The 15,016-nt window shown below is 37.1% G+C and overlaps 1 long non-coding RNA gene across 4 annotated transcripts in view; it reads left to right on the plus strand.

Annotated features, from left to right (window-relative positions):
* LOC134761382 (uncharacterized) overlaps window positions 1–13,980 on the plus strand; it is a 48,399-nt gene extending 34,419 nt beyond the window's left edge. For all 4 annotated transcript variants that reach the window (XR_010139932.1, XR_010139933.1, XR_010139934.1 and 1 more), the window contains 2 exons: window positions 11,693–11,809; window positions 13,851–13,980. This is a non-coding gene — a long non-coding RNA (uncharacterized LOC134761382). The remainder of the gene's footprint in view (window positions 1–11,692; window positions 11,810–13,850) is intronic.
* The last annotated feature ends 1,036 nt before the right edge of the window (window positions 13,981–15,016 follow it).

Here is a 15,016-nt window from a genome sequence, read left to right on the forward strand (position 1 = left end):
TTAAAAATGTGGTGGGTCCCTTTTAGGCAGCAGATAGTTGGGTCATGTTGTTGTTGCTGTTTTCCGTTAAGTTGCTTCATGTATTTTTATGGGAGAATTTCATGCATTACATTCAAGGAAATTATTGATAGGTAAGGACATGTTACTATCATTTTGTGAATTGTTTTCTGGTTGTTTTATAGTTATTTTACTTCCTTCTTCCTCTCTTGCTGTCTTCCTTTATGGTTTGATGGTTTTATGTAGTGGTATGCTTTGAATTCTTTTTTTTCCTTGTGATTCTACTAAAGATTTTTCCTTTATGTTTACCATGATACTTACATAGAACATATTATACTTACAACAGACTATTTCAAGCTAATGTCAACTTTGATGTCATAATCTACATTTTTACTCCACTTCCCCACATTTTACATCTTTGATGTCACAATGGACATCATTTTGTAAAGTGTATCCCTTGACAATTTATTTTGGCTATAGTTTTTATTAATAGTTTTGTATTTTAACCTTTGTGCCAGAGATAAAATTGCTTTAAACACCATTTTTACATTCCCAAAGTATTCTCAACATGGCTCTGTATTACTGACATTCAGTTTTGTGCTTTCATTTGTTTTATGTTGTCAATTAACAGCCTTTTGTTTTGGATTAAATAACTCCCTTTAGCAATTCTTGTAAGGCACATCTACTGGTAAAGAACTCCTTTAGTTTTTATTCATCTGTGAAAGTTTTTATTTCTCCCTCATGTCTGAAAGAGACCTTTACTATGTAAAGTATTCTTGGTCGTCAGTGTTTCTCCTTTAGCACTTTGAATATAATATCACACTCTCTCCGGTCTTGTAGGGTTTTTGCTGAGAAATCTGCTGATAGTCATATTGAGACTCCTTTATATGTGATATTGAGACTCCTTTATATATCTTATCTCTTGCTGATCTCAGGATTCTTTGCCTTTGATTTTTGATATTTTGATTATTACATGTTTTTGTGAACTCTTCTTTTGGTAGAATTTGTAGACCTCTGCACTTCCTATACCTGAATGTTGGCATCTATCCCCAAATTGAGGAAGTTTTCAGGCATTATTTCCAGAAATATGCTTTCTGGCCCTTTCTCTATTTTTTCTTCTCTGATACTTCTATTATGCGAAGGTTTGGTGTCTTGATAGTGTTCAATAATTCCCACAGGCTTTCTTCATTCTTTTGTTTTTCTGCTCCTTTGACTGAATAATTTCAGATGCTTTTTCTTCAAGCTTATTGATTCTTTTTCTGCTTGGTGAAGTCTGCTGATGAAGTTTTCTAGTGCATTTTTTCAGTTTAGTCATTGTATTCTTCATCTCTAGGATTTCTAGTTTTGTAAAAAAAAAATTGTTTCTATTTGTTGAACTTCCAGCTTTGTTTGTGTATTGTTTTCCAAATTTCACTTAATTTTCTATCCACACATTCTTGTAGTTCACTGAATTTCTTTAAGAGGATTATTCTGAATTCATTTTCAGTCATTTTATAGACCTGTATTTCTTAGAAGTGTAATGATTTCTTGATTCCTCATAATCCTTGTGGTGTTGTCTGTGCATTTAAAGAGAGAGCCTCCTCTTCCAACTTTTACAGGTGTTCTTTGGCAGGGATAGGTCTTCATTATTTATGTAGCCTGAAATTCTAAAATGGCAAGCTGGTGACAACCTTAGGTAGGAAGAGTTTGTGTGGGTTCTCTAGGTGGCTGAGTTATTGTCTTTGCTCTGATGTCAGATGGGGCTACTGGCGGGACTCAGCTGTCCAGTGAGATCACTTGCTGGGCTCTGCTATCAGGCAGAGCTTCTGGCTTGGTACTGTGATGGCGTCTGGTCAGGCTGGTCACAGGATGTATTTCCTGGCTGGGCAGTTCCACTATTCGGAATCTGCAACTGGGCAGGTCTACAGTGGCCCTGACCTCTGAGGTTAGGCAGAGTTGCTACTCAAGAAGGGTGGAACCTGAGGCTATGCTCCTTAGAAATGCATAATTAGGGATTGCCTCCATGTCCAGGCAGAGCCATAGAGTGAACTTTTGACTGAGTCAAACTGTTGTTTAATTTCCAAGGTTGAGCAGGTCTAGTCCCTATGCTTCTCTGAAATGTGAAGAAGTGAATATCTCCTTGCCTGAATGGGGTCACCAGGGGCTTTTTGGCTAAACTGAGCCATTCTTCACTTGCAGGTCAAGCACTTCTAGCCCCTAAGCTTCTCTGAATGGGCTGAGGCAAGCATCTCCTTGCCCAGGTGAAGTGGTTGGGGTGTCTCAAGAGGCTGATTGTGGAGACTAGTTGTCTAGAGACTCAAGCCAAAGTTAAACTTTTCACTGTTCTTCTGAAAGCAACCAGTTCAGCTTTGCAGGTGTGCTATGCATTTGCTGGACTCTCCAATTGGGTGCCACAATTGGTAGGAACACAGAGGTGCCACCAAGATCCACACACTGGTCACTGTGAGCTCCACCTTCATTCTCTGTTTCTACTTGACTTTGAACAGTTTAGCTATGTCATTATCCTCAGTGTATCCCATAAGATGAGGCCTGAATAGGCTTCCTGGGAAACATCTCAGAATGCTCGGGACACTGGATAACTGCCTCCAATTCTTTATTCCCACTATAAAAACTGTGGGTCCAGGGGAATCTTCTCTGTCTGGCACTGTGCCAACTTCAAGGGGGCTGGGGGGGTAGTGACACAGCTGAAGTGAGATTTTTCTTTTCTTTTCTTTTCTTTTTTTTTGAGACAGGGTCTTGCTCTGTTGCCCAGGCTGGAGTGCAGTGGCGTGATCTCAGCTCACTGCAAGCTCCGCCTCCTGGGTTCACACCATTCTCCTGCCTCAGCTCCCAAGTAGCTGGGACTACAGGTGCCTGCCACCACCCCTGGCTAATTTTTTCTATTTTTTAGTAGAGACGGGGTTTCACCATGTTAGCCAGGATGGTCTCGATCTCCTGACCTCGTGATCCACCCATCTCAGCCTCCCAAAGTGCTGGGATTACAGGCGTGAGCCACCATGCCCGGCCAAAGCAAGACTTTTCTAATTCAGTTATCATTTAGTTCCACGGACCACATGGGTGTCTCAACCTTGTTTCCAAGTATTGAAATTTTCAGAGAGATGTTATGGTCTGTAGATAGTTGCTCATTGAACTTTCTGTGTGTCGAGGAGAGTGAGCACAGCCTGAGACTTCCTATTCTGATAACTTGCTTACCAAACTCTTATCTTTGACTCCTTGTTATTCACATACTCCTGACAGGCTAATTTTCAGAAAATATATATATTTTTTCAAAATCAGCATTGTACAATACCCTTCAGTACTTCTACAATGACTGAAAACTCAAGCTTAGACATCAATCAGATGTTCCAAGGCTGAGGTCTTGCCTGACTACTTATTGACCTACTATTTTCTTTCTTACATTTTACATCCCCTCTGCTCTACCTAGGATTGTCTTCTCTCTATTCCTAAATATGTTACACTCATTCTCACCCAAATATGCTCATTAATGGTAGATCTTTTGCCTAAAATATCCCTCTGTATAAACTGTTTAACCTCCATGAGGTATTTCATATCTATATCAATTATTTACTGATTTCTGACTTCCCACAGCATTTATAATTCACAAATGTTATTCTGGGACTCAAGCACTGCCTTTTTGTTAAATTAGATTATAAGATTCCAGAAGAAAGAGGCAATTTCTTTAAATTCTTTCATGTTCCCCACAACGCCTATCAATATATGAAATAAAATTAGGTGTTAATTAAAGACCTAGTAAATTAAATTACCATGAAAATATCCTTTGGTCATTGGTCAACAAAATCAACAGTCAGAAAAGAAGCATGTTGTCATGGAAATAGTACAGGCTCTGGAGTCATAAAGACATGGGTTCAAATCCCAGCTCTACAACTTACTACCTGGGGCACTGAAATTGTCTTCCCTTTGCCATAGTTTCCATGGACGTAAAGTGAGAATATTTCACAAGATTATTACGAGAATTGAATGAAACAGCATATACAACCTTTATATGCTATTTTAGTTCGGGCTTCTATCACAAAGTACCATAAACATGGTGGCTTGCAAAATAAATTTATTTCTCACACTTCTTAAGAATGGCAAGTCCAAAATAAAGATGCCAGCAGGGTCAGGTTCTGGTGAGGGCTCTCTTCTGGGCTGCACACAGCTGACAACTTGTTGATCCCTCACATGGTGGAAAGAAGGCAAGAGAGCTCTCTTTTTATAATAAGGCACTAATGCCATTCATGAGGAGTCTACCTTCATGATCTAATTACCTCCCAAAGGCCTCGCATCCTAATGTCATCACACTGGGGTTAGGATTTTGGTGGTTGCATATGAATTTTGGGCATATGCAGGCCTTTAGTCCATTGCATATATCATAGTAAATAATAAGTATTCAATAAATTTTAGTTTTTTACTCAGTACTCATACCTAATTATTATAAATATAAAGTAGAGGCAGAAGAGTCATCTTCTTAGGCTAGCTGGCTACTATGGCAGTGACTTGAAGGGTAGAAATTTGATTAAGAAGTCAATGTTAGCCTCAGTTCTTCATAGCCAGTACAATAAGGATTTTTTTCCAGACCAGCACATAAAATGCCAATTTACAATAGAAGTAAGGATGATTTTTCAGATGAGAACATTCAAATAAGGTGGTTAGTATTATCAGCAGTGAATCTGTATGGGTCTGCAGCAACCTCAGTTCTTGCCTCCTCAAAAGAAAGAATTCCATCCAGGGGCATAAGGCAGAATGAGAGACTGAGGCAAGTTTTAGAGTGGGAGTGAAAGTTTATTAAAAAGTTTAGAACAGGAACCAAAGGAAGTAAAGTACACTTGGAAAAGGGCCAAGCGGATGACTTGATCTCTCAAGTGTGTGATTTGACTTTGATATGGGGTCTTGGCACGCTCCCAGGGTTGCATTACTTCTCCCCTGATTCTTCCCTTAGGGTGGGCTGTCCACATGTGCAGTGGCCTGCTAGCACTAGGGAGGGGCCTCATGCATAGTGTGTTTACCGAAGTTGTACACATGCTCACTTGTGGTATTTTTCCCTTACCAGTATGGTTCCTAAAGAAAGGTCATACATCAGTTAAACGCTACCATTTTGCCTTTTAGTGAGCATGGTTGAGCCCACTTGCCCAACTCCTGAGATCTTACTTGGAAGCTGCTGATTACCAGTTTCAGGTATTTCTACCTATTGGGAGACTGCCTTTCCCTGGTGCTGGCTGCAACCAATTATTATTTTAGAGAGACATCTTATAACTGCCTAACCACCATATGACGGTCACCTGACATTCCTGGTGGGTGGGGTGTGTCTCCTAACCTGCTCATGTCTGCCTGACTACCTACTGTAACAGTTAGTACATTATTTGCCTATGGAAAAACTGTGTGAAAAGCCAAATTATGATCAGTTTGCTGAACATGAAATCACAACAAGGAAATTTTATTTAGTGATTTTAATGTTATGTGACAATAGGCTATCATACAATTCCACCAGGGAGGTAATACATGCCAAAGTGAAGGGAAATTTGAAGTCAATGATCATGGCACCCTATGTACTGTACAGTTTTGAAGATACACAGCCAAATTGTTTTTGGACTCTGCTTTTCTGATTCCAGGGTTTGCCACATGTCAGCTACTTTTGAGAAAGGGTTTGAATGTGTCCCCAAAGTTCATGTGTTAAAAACTTAACCCCCAATGCAACAGTGTTGAGAGATGTGACCCTTAAGAGATGATTAGGTCATGAGGACTTTACCCTTTTGAATGGATAAATATCATTATTGCAGAAGTGGGTTTGTTATCATGAGAATGGGTTTGTTATAAAAACAAGTTTGGCTTTCTCTTTCTCTTGCATGCTATTCAACATATGATGCCATCCACCATGTTATGAGGCAGCAAGGAGGTCCTCACCAGGTGTGACCCCTTAATCTCTGACTTCCTAGCCTCCATAATCTTCAGCCAAATAAACTTCTATTTTTTAAAAATTACTCAGTCCATGTTATTCAGCTATGGCAGCATAAAACAGACTAAGTCTCCATTAGTAATGCCCTTAATCACTGTCTACTTTTCTATTGCTGCTTTGTGCCCTGAGATGCTAATTCCTGCAGATCACATTGTCTAGGCTCCCTTGCTTTTATGGGTTTTGTGTCCCCAGAAAGGATATGTTGAAGTCCTAAACCTTGGTACTTTTGAATGTGACCTCTAGGAAAATAACGTTTTTGCAGATGTAAAAAAGTGAAGATGAGGTCATTAGAGTGAGCCCTAATCTAATATGGCTGATGTATTTACAAGAAGACAAGCCCAGGCACAGTCTCACACCTGTAATCCCAGCACTTTGGGAGGCCGAGGCAGGCAGATCACAAGGTCAAGATATGGAGACCATCCTGGCCAACATGGTGAAACCCCATCTCTACTAAAAATACAAAATACAAAAATTGGCTGGGCGTGGTGGTGCATGCCTGTAGTACCAGCTACTCATGAGGCTGAGGCAGGAGAATCGCTTGAACCCAGAAGGTGGAGGTTGCAGTGAACCAAGATCACGCCACTGCACTCCAGCCTGGAGACAGAGCAAGACTCCATCTAAAAAAAAATAAAGAAAAGAAGACACAAAGAATGACACAGGAAGAAGATCATATGATGAAGGAGACAGAAATTAGAATGATAAAGCTGCAAGACAAGGAACGCCTCTGATTGCCAGTAACTAAACTAAGAGAAGGACGTCAGACAGATTGTCTTTTAGAGTCTTCATAAAGAGCATGGCCTTACTGACATCTCAGTTTCAGACTTCTAACCTCCAGAACTGTGAATGAAAAAATTTCTGTTGTTTGATGCCCCTCAGTTGTGGCACTTTCTCACAGCATCCTTAGGAAACTAATATACCAGTGCAATAAAGCACCTGCAGTAGTGGCTCAGAGATTTTTCCCAGTGAAAGAGGTAGTCCATAAGAATGCAGAGCTCGGAGGCTCTCCTCAAAGGAACTGCCTTTATTAAAACAGAGTATGGGAAAGTTCAAGCCTAGGAACACTCTTGGAAACAATGAGGATTTTGATAGTAAGCAATTAAAAGGAGGCTGCTTAGTTCCATGAAAGAGACAAGCTAAACTTCAGGCCATCCAGTTTACCAGAAGGAACAAGGGAGAGAGACAGCTAAAGAACTCAAAAACTAGTCTCAAAAACTATACTCAAAAATGTAAATGGTTCTGACTGTGGAACAATCTATGCCCTAGTATATTATTGAAAACAATAGAATAATATGTCTAAAATCAGTGAAGCCTAATATCTGGGTATGATATAATATGAGGCACACAGCTTAACAGAGAGATAAGGAAAAGAGACAATCAAAGAGAGTCCATTAAAACCGCTCTCATTACAAGGTTACTATGTCAGAAGTTTCACCCTGCAGGGAAAATGGACTTCACTGAAATCGCCTGGCAAAATTACTAAACAAAACAATAATAACAAAAATAGACCTGTAGAAAATGAAGGAGAATCACGTTCTGGGTTGCTGCAGCATATTACTTAAAATATGCACTTTCAATGGAGACTTCAAAGAAATAGAAAAGTGTGATCTATACACAGAAAATAAAGCAGGTTACAAAATTCTGTCAGAGGGCCAGATGTTGGATTTAAGAAAGACTTCAAGGCAACCATTATAAATATAAAATTTACTAAAGGAAACCGTGCTTGAAGAAATATGAAGTTATGATGACATCTCATTAAATAGATAATATTTCAAAAAAGATATGAAGTATATGAATAACCAAATAGAAATCATGAAATTGAAGGTACAATAACTGTTTTGAGAAATTCCTTAGAGAAATTCAATAGCAGATTTGAACAGGCAAATGAAAGAATTTGTGGAGATGGAGCAATAGAGATGATGCAATCTGAAGAACAGAAAGGAAAGAAGAATGAAAAAAAATTAACAGAGCTTCTGATAAATGTGGGGCACCATTAAGCATACCAACATACATACAATGAGAGATCCAGAAGGAGAAGAGAGAGAAAAAGGAACAGAATATTCAATGAAATAATGGCTGAAAACTTCCCAGATTTCTTGAAAAATATTATTTATCCATCCAAGAACCTCAGCAAACTCCAAGAGGATAAAATAAAAAAAATCCACACCCGGACGCATCATAATGAAACTGTCAAAAGGCAAAGCCAATGAATCATGAAGAAACAAGTTGAGAAAGGACTCATGACATAGGTTACCTTAATAACAGCTGACTTATCACAAACAATGGAAATCAGAGGGCAGTGAGATGATATATTCAATGTGCTGAATAAAGACAAAATAAAGACTTTTCCAGATAAGCAAAAACTGAGAGAATTCAATGTTATCAGATCCGCCTTTCAAGAAATACATTTTTACAAAGTTCTCTAGGCTAAAAGTAAGTGATCCCAGATGGTAATTTGAATTTGCATGAATAAACAAAGAATACCAATAAAAATAATAATGTAATTATGAAAGAAAGTGTGAATGGACAGTTTTACCCCTTTCTTTTAAATAATTTAAAAAGCAATTTGATAAACTAATATGTATGTTGCGGGTCTTTAACATAGAGAAATACAATTTTTGACAATAACAGTATAGAGGAGGAGGTAGGTGGGAGCAAAGTTTTATTGAAATAAGGAAATGACACCAGATAGTAACTTAAATTCACAGGAACAAATGAAAAGAATTACAAATGATAAATCAAAAGATTAACATAACACACTCTATAATTATATACTGTGTCCCCTTTTTTTCTCAGCTTCTTTGAGACACTTACTTAAAGTAATTATAAGGAAGTATTATAGAGATTATAATATATGTAGCTGTAATATGCATCACAAAATAGCACTAAAAGGAGAAAAAGGACTGGAGCTAATCAGAAGCAATGTTTTTATATGCTACTGGAATTAACTTAGTATAAATCTGAAATAGATTCAAGGTTGTATATTACAAACTTTAGAGAAATCATTTAAAAATCTCAAAAATACAGTAAAAAAGATAATTTGAAAAATTAAAATGTTACACTAGAAATATTTATTTAATGCAAGGAAAATAATACAGAAGGACTAGAAGAACAAAAAAGACATTAGACATATAAAAAACAAAAAGTAGTAAAGTGTCAGACATATAACTATATATTGATTATGTAAATATATAATAGCATTCAATATGAACAGACAAAATATTCCAATCAAAATGCAGAGATTGTCAGACTGGATAAGTAAATCACTTCCAATTATATGTCATCTATAGAAGACCCACTTTAGGTAAAAGTTACAAATAGGTTGAAAGTAAAAGGATTGAAAACATCAAGCAAACAGCAACCACAAGAAACCAGGAGTGTCTATACTAGTATCAGAAGAAACAGACTTTAAAACAAACAAAAAACAAGTTACTAAAGAGAGAGGGGAACATTTTATAGTGATAAAAGGATAATGACAAAAGGGTCAATCTATCAAGGATAAATAACAATTATAAATATATATGACCCAATATGCACCATAAATGCACCACAGAGCCCTAAAATACATGAAGCAAAACCAGAGAAAAAATGGAAAGAAGAAGTAAAAATTTCAATAATAGTAGTGGGGTATTTTAAAACCCTACTTTTAATAATGGATAGAATAACTAGACAGATGAGCAACAAAAAAATAGAAGACTAGAACAACAGTATATATCAACTAGACCTAACAGACATCTATAAAACATTCTACCCAACTATAATAAACACATGCAACATTCTCTACAATAGGCCATACACTAGTCTGTAACACAAGCCTTAATACATGCAAAAGGATGAAAAGAATTGAAATCATACAAAGTATGTTCTCCAGCCACAAAGGGTGAAATTAGAAAACAATAACAAAGAAATTTGAGAAATTCACAAATATGTGGAAATTAAACAACACACTTCTAAATAACCAATAAGTCAAAAAAGAAATCACAATAGAGTTAAAGAAGGCTGTCACTCAGTCATAAGATTCTATTTATATGAAATGTCCAGAATAGCAACATCTATAAAGATAGAAACAGATTAATGGTTGCTTCAGGGGTAATAAGGGTATTTGTGGGGAAGTGGGGGCGACGCCAATATTTAGAAAACATTGTAGTGGAATATGCATGCATGGTTGTACAACTCTGTGAATACAGTAAATACCATTGTATTGTTGACTTTAAATGGGTGAATTTTATGTTATTTAAATTATGTTTCAATAAAGTTTTATTTTAAGATATCAGGTAATCTCTTGCTGATTCTGTTAGTGGATTTTCAAGTCATAGTTTGTCAAATACTAGGGTTATATAAGGGTTAGCATGAAGAAAAAGGAAGAGGATAGATAAGTAAGATTCCTGACTCCCACTTTCCATTTCAGAGGAACTCCGCTTTTACTTATTTTATGTATTGGTATTCTAGGTAAGATTTTGTTTGTTTTTAAAGTATCTAATTGCTTTAAAAAAGTTTGACATCCACCGGCTTATAGGATAAATTTCAAACCTTGAGTATGATACATAAAATCTTTTACTATCTGTGTCAACTTAATATTACAGTCTCATTTGTTTCCACTTCTTCCATGTGACTTCAGCCATGCCAAAGTACTCACTGACATTAGCTGAGATCTAGATTCTCTTCTCTTTCCGATGTCTGAACAAAATCAGGGTTTTGTTAGTGTACAAAACCAGGACATCAGAGGGAAGTGGAGATTGCCTTTCGGGGTAAGCAACAAGCAGTACTTGACATAATATGTAAACAAACAAACAAAAAAGAATGGGATAGAAAGTTAAAAATACACATACACACAAACACAAACAATCAATTCTTGTTATTCATGGTAGTTGTGTTCTATAAAATCATCATGAACACTGAATTAGCAAATATTAAACTATTGCTCCTTGGGAAAATAAAAGGCTAGGCTCTTGCAAGCTTCTGGTCACAATTTCACCCATCAATCAATATGCAATCTTGTTTCACATGTGTTTCTGTTTAAAGATATCTTATTTAATATATATTTTCAATTCATTAACATTGAACTCACAGCTGTCAAGAAAATATAACTCATGCCTAAACAAAACTTGTCTAACATTCATATTTTCTCCATAAGGCACATTGCAGCCTTTTTCACTAAGGAACACTAGATAACACTTCAGCCCAGTGCTTGGGAGTCTTTTAAACAGTGAAATCACTAACAAAATAGCACAAAAACATTAAAAAAATGGCATTAAATAGACTTGAAAAGCACATTTGTTTACAGATGAGAGCTGAAGCAAGAATACACAATATCACCTTATTCAGCTTCAGCTGGGGACATGCACATAGGGTGACTCAAAATTTTCACTGTTCTGTGCATGTTCACAATGACTAAGAAAACACTGTAAGTATTGACTATGAGGTTACTAATAAGTTTTAGCTAATAGGTGAATTTGCAAATATGAAATCCATGAATAATGAGGATCAACTGTAAATTTTTCTTATTTCCTTTTTAAACCACATTTATTTCCTCAATAGATTATGGCATTGACTACCACACCACTTTCCTGCTCCTTGCAACAGCATGAATACGTTTCCAGTTTTTCTTGGAGTTGGGCATGGTTTTGTGATTGGCTTTTTGCCAAAGGAATGGACTTAGAGGTAACGTGCACCCTTTCCAGACCTGATGCATAAAGCCCTCCCACATAAGAGCCTCTGTGCTGTTTCCCCCTTTTCACTGCCTAGGATGAAGACAACCCACAGGGAAATCTTGGGAGAGTCCTATGTTGAATTTGCCAGAGCCACAGGATGGAAGAAACCATGGAAAAGAAACCATTATCCCTAAACCATCATCATTTGGAGGTGAGTTGCCCAACATGAGGAAGAAATACATTTTTGTGTTAAACCATTGAGACTTGGAGATTTATTTGTAAATAGCAGCTAGAGTTGCCTAAATAATACACTAAACAACTACCATTCCAGTTGGTATAAAAGGACATCTATCATACTTTGGATATATCTCTATTGCCTAATTCTCTGGAGGATGTACGTTAATTTTCTGATGGGGTATCACTTTACTCACCTATCTCTGGTCAGCTTTAGCATCAATGTCAAAATAATAACAAAGAAGGCTGGGTTACTGACTACACAGTCAACATGTTCCTCCATGCAAAGATTCATAGTGTTGTTAATTACTTTCTAAATTGCACTAGAAAACTTAGTTTCTGGATTATTTTATTAATTCATAGGCATGTATGGAACTGTTAGGGATATATGGTTATTTCTCTATCTGTTACAGTAGATAGATAGTTTGGCCTGAAAGAGACTCCACAGGGAAACCCAAGCTGAGTTCAATAGGTCAAGCTACATCAAATGCATGTAAACCCAGGAAATGAAGGGAAAAGTTACACATTTTAACTCTCATAACATTTCTGGAATGTCCTTAGCTTCTGGCTTGGTATTCTCCTTTTACTTAATCTCCTCTCTCTTTCAGCATTCTCTTCACAGAAAGTGTAATTTAAGAACCTGTTGGAAACTAGCAAATTAAAATAGCTCCAAAAATGTTTTTTCCCCTGCAAGGTTAGCACTTTGGGGGAAAGAATTAAAGTTACCCTGAAGGCTTCCTTCATGGGAGTGCTCTGCGTTCCAGACTAGTTACTCAACCTTTGGTCATGGACTGAGAGCCTCCCTGTCTCTTGGCCAGCTTTCAGCTCTCAGGACAGTTTTTCTTGCATCCACAAACATTTACTGAGAAATTGTGTTTCAAGCCCCATCTTAGGTACTACACTGAGAATTCAAAGGTGACAAAATCTCTCTGTTCTGAAGAACTAGATACCTGAATAATATATTGGACAATGCAATCAGTACTAAAATAGAAATGTGTACAGAATTCTATCAGAGCAGAGAAGAAAGAGCGATAAATTCTGTGCAGGTGAGAGCAGTGAAATAAGGGTAGGTAAGGCTCCACAGTGAAGGAGACATTTAAGCCAGCCCTTAGGGTTTATGGGATTTTGACATGTAGAAGCAGGAGAAGGGTTCTGAGTGGAGGCTGTAGTCTCTACAAAGGCCCTAGAGATATGAAAAAAAAAATCCACCATAATGTGTTCAAGGAATGGTGAGAGGAGTTCAGAATAATCAGAGTATTGTAGGAGGCATGAAGGGGAAAACTAGAGATAAAATTTTAAAAGGTAGAAATGAGCCTGCCAAAAAGCCCTCTGACGTAACTTGTACAGTGGCGGGTGGGGAGGACAGGATGCAATTTATCATCCCTTACTGCTTTTTGAGGAGGAAGGAATCAGTAATTTAAAGGGTCTTATGTTTTTTCCTAAATAAGGTGATAAGTGTGGGTATGCATGTTTAGTATATCTGGTCTATTACAAGATATATAAGAAAGTTGATATAGGTACAGGACATAGAAGCTGGGAAGATTTAGGGCCTTCATGCTGGAAAAGTTTTTTTTTTAAAGTCTTCAAATGGCCACACAGTTGAAAGAAGACTTTGGAAGAGAATGAAAATGTGTGATGAAGATGTATTGAGCCGTTTGCTATATGGTGAATGTTGTCTGCCACTCCTATGAAATTGTAGATCACTTCTACATGGCTTGTTAATGTGTTGGTATGATGGGACTATTTACTGAAGAAATCAAAGAGGTGCTCAGTTCATCTATTGTTCAAATCTCATACTGGATGAAAATAGAAGCCATTCACATGGAAATTACATAGTTAGGCCAAATTTTATGTTGATCCTGCAAGCAACCAGAACCATTGATTTTACGTGGCTACGTAATATTACATTGGATTTTTAGGCCTAATAACTCTGGATTAAAGCATGTTAACAAGTAATGGTATAGCAGAGATTATAAAATGCTCATCAACGTTCACAACTTTTTTTCTTATCCTCACAGCTAAAGCTACATTTTCCAGACTTCCTTACGTGTACATGTCATCATATGATTGAATTCAAACCAATGAAATGTTAGCAGAAATGAAGATACCACTATCCAGTCTAGTCTATTAAAAACATATTTCACTCTCTTCCATGCTCTTTCTCTTTTATAGCTGGCTGGGATGGAGAAGATCCACAGTGCCATGCTGGAAGCTAAATGTAAAAAACAAAAGCCTCCATCAGTGTGGGTCCCTGAATGACTGTGTGGAAGGGGGCTCCCCACCCACCTATTTATAATAGTGTGGCAATGTGATCAAGAAGTAATTTGTACCAGATGCTCCTCAACTTACAATGGGTTAGAAAACTTTCAACTTACAATATTTTCAACTAACAATGGGTTTGTCTGAACATAACCCAATGGTAGATTAAGGCGTATACTGAATACATATCACTTTTGCACCATCGTAAAGTTGAACAATAGAGTGTTCATTAGATAAGGTACATTATATTATATAATGAATTCCAAGCATGGAAAGAGATTTATGCCATATCTTTGAATGAAGCAAATAATTTCAAAACAATATTACAATAGGATCTAATTTTATTTTATTTATTTATTTATTTATTTATTTATTATTATTTTTGAGATGGAGTCTCGCTCTGTCACCAGGCTAGAGTGCGGTGGCAGGATCTCAGCTCACTGCAACCTCTGCCTCCCGGGTTAAAGCAATTCTCCTGCCTCAGCCTCCCGAGTAGCTGGGACTATAGGTGCATGCCACTATGCCTGGCTAATTTTTGTATTTTTAGTAGAGACAGGGTTTCACCACGTTGGCCAGGATGGTCTCAATCTCTTGACCTCATGAGCCACCCGCCTCGGCCTCCCAAAGTGCTAGGATTACAGAGGTGTGAGCCACTGCTCCAGTCCTGATCTAATTTTTAAAAATTATCTTTCTCTTAAAAATCAGAAGCATATAAACTAAAATACTGAGAATTATAATTTCCAGAAGATGGAAATATAGATGGTTCAAATTTTCTTATTTTGCCTATCAAATTTTCAAATATGCTACAGTGAACTTACATTTTTGTGGTCTTAGAAATAGACTGAATGTAATTTTTAAATAGAAATTTTCAGAGGAATGGGTCAGTCACAGACACTTGAAAGAGTCTGAAAGATCACTTTGCCAA

This window comes from Pongo abelii, chromosome 4 (assembly GCF_028885655.2).
Source record: "Pongo abelii isolate AG06213 chromosome 4, NHGRI_mPonAbe1-v2.0_pri, whole genome shotgun sequence".
Taxonomy (NCBI): Eukaryota; Metazoa; Chordata; class Mammalia; order Primates; family Hominidae; genus Pongo; species Pongo abelii.